Here is a 7,942-nt window from a genome sequence, read left to right as displayed (position 1 = left end):
CAGACCTCATCTTTCATTGATTCAGTGCTGTACGGATGTCTGAGGATCCTTCAGCTGATAATGATGAGAATCCACTCCTCCTGGTGTTGTTTTAAACCTGTATGAGCTTCTTTCTTCTGTTGGAGCCAAGGAAACATCTTCATCTTCATCCACATGTGAGGATGAGTGAATGAGTTCTAATGGTGAACTATTCCTTTAATGTCTTTAAATGAGGGATGATTCAAGCGTTTAGAGACTGAAAACACTGGTGTATTATTGAATTTAATTCTGCTGTGGGATGATGGGTGATCAACAGAGAAGAACTGTTAATGGGAGTAAAGAAGCACTTTTTATGTTTATAATTTTTTTGGAAATGTGTTTGAATGAGCAGATTGTAGAAATGATGCTAGAGAAGTACAGTCTCTTCACTGTGAAGATGAATCTTCACAACAGAAACATTATTGCTGCTTATGAATATTATTTCTCATGAGTGAGTCAACTTTTGACCTATTAAACTTGACACGACAAAAGATGAACATCAGCTGGCAGATTTAAGAGAGAAAGATCATGCCATTATTTGGGTTTTTAGTTTAATCTGAGGATTAAAGATGCTTCTTAGAAAAAATGTTAAGCCTGCAATCTATCAAATGGAAAACATCAGTAATCAAATGCAGGTCTGTTATGGATAGTTTAGTCAGTTTTGTGTGTTAGCTGTAAATGGCCTCGAGTGAAGCTTCCAAAATAAAAGTTTTTTGTTTACATGCTAGATGTGTTATTTATTATGTATATATAAATACAAACAAATGCATATATATATATATATATATTTCAGAAAAATGTGTGATCCTCCAGCACACAACTATTAGAAAATCTGGAATCTGAGGGAGCAAAAACATTTAAATATTGAGAAAATCATCTTTAAAGTTGTTCAGATGAAGTTCTTAGCAATGCATATTACTAATCAAACATTATGTTTTGATATATTTACGGTAGGAAGTTTACTAAATATCTTCATGGAACATGATCTTTACTTAATATCCTAATGATTTTTAACATAAAATTAAAATGTATAATTTTATATATTTCATTGACCCTGTTATATGCAAAAATACAAATACACAGATCTTAAATTTAGGCATGAATATTATTATTTCTTGAGAGCAGATGTGGACTAAATATATATATACACACATATACACACACACACACTGAACTATTCAGAATCAATTTCGAGAAACATACATACATACATATATATATATATATATATATAGTCAGATTCCAGATTTTCAAATATTGTTCTCCTAACAAACCAGACATCACTGGAGAGATGATTTATTCAGATTTCAGATGAGGCATGAATCTCAATTTCAAAAATCTTGTCCCTTATGACTGGTTTGTGCTTTAGGGACACATTTCTAATGTTACAATAGATTTCTATTTCAAATAAATGCTGTTCTTCTGAACTTTCTGAACATCAGTGAATCCTGATTGTTCATGTGAATCATATATTATATTATATTATATTATATTATATTATATTATATTATATTATATTATATTATATTATATTATATTATATTATATGTAGCCTATATTCAGGCGGCTCTGGACTGGAACCCGCTGCACATCGACCCCAGCTTCGCTGCGATGGGAGGTATACACACTTTAACAGGAAGTGTGTCCTTTTGAGGATGTTACAATGTTACAGATTAATATGCAGAGTCAACCAATGGGGTGAGTTTGTGGGCGGGACTATCCGTGTGACCGACCAATAACAGATCAGTCTGGAGACACAGAATTACAGACTTGTTTTTGAAGCTGTATCTTGACCTGATGCTCAGGGTTCGAGTCTCGCATCCTGCACGGCCTGTGTTCGTTCTGAAGCAGTAGCCACTAACCACGTGTCCAGGTTCAAGGCCATCGAGGTAAGACTTTAACGACTGGGAATTAAACATGTTTACTGCATGATGAAGTCTGTTAGAATGAGCCTCAAAACAATAAATGAGCCACTTATATTTATATGATATGGTTTAGTTTAGCAATTTCACACCAGCAGCACTGTTTCACAGCCGAGAAACACACAGCGGTGATTCATTACTGAATGATTCTACAGCTTTGAATCAAGTGAGTCAGTGATTCAGTGACTCCTTCATTACGGAATCATGTCTGAGTGATTTAATGACTCACTCGCTGCCACCTACTGGCGAAGTTTCATATTTAAAGTATCATTTCAATATTATTTATAATCTTTATTATTTATGCAAAGGTTAATATAAAAATGTATTTGTAAAGATTAATTCTGTATTGTCTATTCAATTCTTTTCTCATTTATCACAATAATAGTGATGTGTATTCTCAGTCCAAATTGATTGCACATCATCTAATTTAATGAATTTCTGTTAATAACCCTGATCTGTGCTTCAGGTGCGTTTCGTGAAGCCGGTGTATCCGGGACAGTCTCTGCAGACGGAGATGTGGAAGGAAGGGAACAGGATTCACATCCAGTGCAAGGTGACGAAGCGTTCGGTGTGTGTGTGTGTGTGTGTGTGTGTGTTCAGCGCTGATCTGTTCTGGCTCTAGGTGAAGGAGAGCGGAGACGTGGTGCTGTCTGGAGCGTATACAGATCTGCAGACACACACACACACACACACACACATCTGAGAGCGCACGCAGGATCAGAGACGGCGGTCAGGACCTGGTGAAGAAGGTCAAGGCTGTGTTCGGATGGAGATCAGCAAAGACGACAGAACCATCCGAGAGTGGAGTGAGCCAGACACTGCAGAATATCATTCATTCTCTTCACACAAGCAAAGATATCTGCCAAAGTGACGAGGAATAGAATTAACTATTAAGAGATATATTTTTATGTGATATCCCAAAATGTGCATAAACATTTACATCATTGGTAAATATTTTTGCATGTTTTTAGCAAAAACTTACACAGTATGGGGTTGTTGTTGTTGTTTTAAGTCATTTTACTTGTACAGTAAATTCATCCTGATTCGAGAATGTTTAGATATTTATATTAATGCTGTCAAACGGTTAATCACATTCAAAATAAGTTTTTGTTCATGTGCGTGTACCGTGTATATTTATTATACATATATAAATACACACACATGTATGTATATATTTAAGAAAAATTTTATGTTTATATACTATTTATAAATAATATATATATATATATATGCATGTAAATATTTTAAAATATATACAGGTAAAATGTGTCTGTGTGTGTGTGTGTGTGTGTGTGTGTGTGTGTGTCCACCTGGATGTTCCCGTGTTTGGCTCCTGGGATGATCTGAATCCTCTCAAAGTCCCTCCCCAGGATGATGACGTCACAGTCAGAGTAGTACGCCTGTCCCACGAGCCCCGGACAAAACAACACACACAGTCTGACACTGATAATCACAGATAGTTCTACATATCATCTGAATCTAATGTTTTGCTACATTTTTATTTATTTTTTTAAATCGAGGAATCAGAGTTTTAAATGTTTTCATTTACGGTTAATAATCTCTTTAACACGAACAGCTTGAATCATCTGGACTTTTTGAGTCAAATATTTTGGCAAAGATTTTTTGCATTTGTTAAAATATTATTTCTTAACATATCAGACAATATCTGCCTTCATTTTGCATGCATCTTGTTTATTCTCGCTTATAAACTTTTTGTTGATTTTGTTGTGTTGTTTTTTATCCTCATTTGTAAGTCGCTTTGGATAAAAGCGTCTGCTAAATGAATAAATGTAAACTTATCAAATTATGGTTTCGTTTCCTTACATGAATATCGAAATATTCAACTCAAATAAACACTTGTATGATGCAGTATTAGAATTAGAATTTAATTTGGGGTCCTGAAATACCCTGAACACTGCACAGAGGTTAATATGACCATTGCTACATAAATAAAATAAAAATTGAAACTCATCCTATATTGTTTGAATTTTCCCTTACTAAATTATATTGTTACCGATGCTATGGACTGTGGGATTACTAACAGACTATTAAAAAAAATCTGTCTCTTTTTTTCTTTATTAAAAGTTGATCTAGACAAGTACATGAATCAAATGTTTTGCCGACTTGCTCCGAAGCCCCGATCAAAAGATTCGCGAAACGCGCTTCGGAGTCTCGATCTGAATCAAATGTTTTGCCGACTCGCTCCCAAGCCCCGATCATATGATTCGCGAAACGCGCTTCGGAGTCCCGATCTGAATCAAATGTTTTGCGCACTCGCTCCGAAGCCCCGATCAAATGATTCGCGACACGCGCTTCGGAGTCCCGATCTGAATCAAATGTTTTGCCGACTCGCTCCGAAGCCCCGATCATATGATTCGCGACACGCGCTTCGGAGTCCCGATCTGAATCAAATGTTTTGCCGACTCGCTCCCAAGCCCCGATCATATGATTCGCGAAACGCGCTTCGGAGTCCCGATCTGAATCAAATGTTTTGCGCACTCGCTCCGAAGCCCCGATCAAATGATTTGCGAAACGCGCTTCGGAGTCCCGATCTGAATCAAATGTTTTGCCGACTCGCTCCGAAGCCCCGATCAAATGATTCGCGACACGCGCTTCGGAGTCCCGATCTGAATCAAATGTTTTGCCGACTCGCTCCGAAGCCCCGATCATATGATTCGCGAAACGCGCTTCGGAGTCCCGATCTGAATCAAATGTTTTGCCGACTCGCTCCGAAGCCCCGATCAAATGATTCGCGACACGCGCTTCGGAGTCCCGATCTGAATCAAATGTTTTGCCGACTCGCTCCGAAGCCCCGATCATATGATTCGCGAAACGCGCTTCGGAGTCCCGATCTGAATCAAATGCGAACTCGCTCCAAGATCTCAAGTTATTTTCCAGTGAAAGCGCTATAGCGTTCATTCGCTTGCCGAAAAATGGCGGAGACCAAAAGTATTCAGATGTGTTGTGTATAGTGTGCCTTTGTGTTCTAATTCAAATAAAATAAAATAAAACTTATTTATCATTTCATAGTTTTCCCACCGACGAAAATAAAAAAAGCATTGAAATTGGGCGACGACAGGAGGAGGCGACAATTACTGTGAGGAAAGATACTTTAGTGTGTGCTAAGACCTTCACGGAGGAAGAGGTCCGTGTTTAACCGGAGTACGGTCGATCTCGCACCGTGGGCTGTGTCTTCCAGGTTTGCGTGGAAAAGTTTGTGTTGCAGAGCAGTAAATGTGGAGATGTGCAGGAGCACGATTACAACAGCCGTCCAGTCCCAGGTGAGTGTAATGTGTTAACTAAAACAATAACTTATATTAAAAGCTTATGGGCAACTATAGACATTAATCAAATATAGTATGTTTTATTTGTATTGTTAGATGTAACGTTATACATTTAATGTAGCACATGGTAGCAGTTATGCTAACAGTCGAGCAGGCTAGTCAAGCGGTGTTTTTATACTTTTGCCATCACCCTTTTATACTGCTCTCTTTCTGGCTTAAGACATTTAAAGTTATCAATAAAATCCACAACAATGTAGGAAATACGAGCAGTTGAACAAACATCTGTTGTACAAGCAGAATTCAAATTATTTTATAATGGTTTGTAGATTATTTAACTTTGAATTGATGTTCTAAGTAACTGGTATATTATTGCATAAATGTGATAGTAACTTTCCAAATTAATGAGTTGTTTTTATTAAAGTGTTATGTTTAACACAAAATAATATTTGTATTGTTGTTTGCTTTATGTTAATTAAGTGTTCTTTCTGAGGCATGGGAAAAATAAAGGAGCTGGAAAAAACACCTGCTAGTGACATCAATTCAATTCAAGTTTATTTGTATAGCGCTTTTTACAATACAAATCATTACAAAGCAACTTTACAGAAAATTGTGTTTCTACAATATTTAGTAATATCTTATAAGTGGTGACTGTCAGTTTGTGCACGTATGACAGGATTTGTAGGAAAATTAATACAAGTCGTAGTCAGCCAGATGATGAACATTATTAATATTATTAATAATTAATATATGATGCAGTCACACTTGTAGCAATATTTGTTAGTTCTGTTGTTGATTCAGGGTCAGCATCATCTGGGGTCCTCTGAGGGTCAGCATCATCTCTTCTCAGGTGTTCTGGATCCAGACTGGAGCTTGTGTAAATCCTAGTTACCACGGGATGAAGATCCCAGCAGAAACAGAGAAACACATAGAGACATCATTAGCATAGCTGCTGATCCAACAAAGTAAAATTAATTAGTTTAACCCAAGCTAAAGAATAAGAATGCACATTTGATCAGATGCAACTATACTCACAATTTAAGATGCATTATTCAAATGCTTGGCGAAAGAGATGTGTTTTTAATCTAGATTTAAACAGAGAGAGTGTGTCTGAACCCCGAACATTATCAGGAAGGCTATTCCAGAGTTTGGGAGCCAAACGTGAAAAAGCTCTACCTCTAGTGGACTTTGCTATCCTAGGAACGACCAAAAGTCCAGCGTTTTGTGACCTTAGGGTGCGTGATGGGTTGTAGCGTGGTAGAAGGCTAGTTAGGTACGCAGGAGCTAAACCATTTAGGGTCTTATAGGTCAGTAATGATAATTTGTAACTGATACGGAACTTAATAGGTAGCCAGTGCAGAGACTGTAAAATTGGGGTAATATGATCATATTTTCTTGAGCTGGTAAGGACTCTAGCTGCTGCATTTTGGACGACCTGTAGCTTGTTTATTGACGAAGCAGGACAGCCACCTAGAAGTGCATTACAATAGTCCAGCCTAGAGGTCATGAATGCATGAACTAGCTTTTCTGCATCAGAAACAGATAACATGTTTCGTAGCTTGGCAATGTTTCTAAGATGGAAGAATTCAGTTTTTGTAACATGAGAAATATGATTTTCAAAAGACAAGTTGCTGTCTAATATGACACCCAGATTTCTGACTGTAGAGGAAGTAACAGTACATCCGTCTAGTTAAAGATTGTAATCTACAAGATTCTGTGTTGTGTTTTTTGGTCCAATAATTAATATCTTTGTCTTATCCAAATTTAATTGGAGAAAATTATTTGTCATCCAATCTTTAACATTTTTAACACACTCTGTTAGCTTAGATAATTTAGAGGTTTCATCTGGTCTCGTTGAGATATATAGCTGAGTATCATCAGCATAACAGTGTAAGCTAATTCCATATTTTCTAATAATATTACCAAGGGGCAACATGTATATTGAAAATAGAAGGGGACCTAGAACGGATCCTTGTGGCACTCCATATTTTACTGATGATAAATGAGATGACTCCCCATTTAAGTAAACAAAATGGTAGCGATCGGACAGGTAGGATCTAAACCATCTTAGAGCCTGCCCTTGAATACCTGTATAGTTTTGTAATCGATCTATGAGTATGTCATGATCTATGGTGTCGAACTCAGCACTAAGATCAAGTAAAACTAGAAATGAGATGCAGCCTTGGTCTGACGCAAGGAGCAGGTCATTTGTAATTTTAACAAGTGCAGTTTCTGTGCTATGATGGGGCCTGAAACCTGACTGAAATTCTTCTATTTTTATGCAGGAAGGTGCTCAATTGAGCAGACACAACTTTTTCTAAAATTTTAGACTTAAATGGAAGATTTAAAATAGGCCTATAATTTGCCAGTACCCTAGGATCTAGTTTTGGTTTCTTAATAAGAGGCTTTATTACCCGCCAGCTTGAATGGTTTGAATGGTACAGGTAACAGCTCTTTCAGTAATTTAGTGGGTACAGGATCTAATAAACATGTTGTTGGTTTAGATACAGTGATAAGTTTATTTAGCTCTTCCTGTCCTACATTTGTAAAGCACTGCAGTTTATCTTTGGGTGCGATGGATGAAACTGAAGTGTTAGACGCTGTAGAATCTACATTCGCTATTGTATTTCTAATGTTATCTATTTCATCAGTGTAGAAATTCATAAAGTCATTACTATTTAACGTTGGTGGAATATTTGAATCAGGTGGCGCCTGGTAATT

This window comes from Carassius auratus, chromosome 11, assembly GCF_003368295.1.
Source record: "Carassius auratus strain Wakin chromosome 11, ASM336829v1, whole genome shotgun sequence".
NCBI classification, from domain to species: domain Eukaryota; kingdom Metazoa; phylum Chordata; class Actinopteri; order Cypriniformes; family Cyprinidae; genus Carassius; species Carassius auratus.
This window is presented reverse-complemented; position numbering follows the sequence as displayed.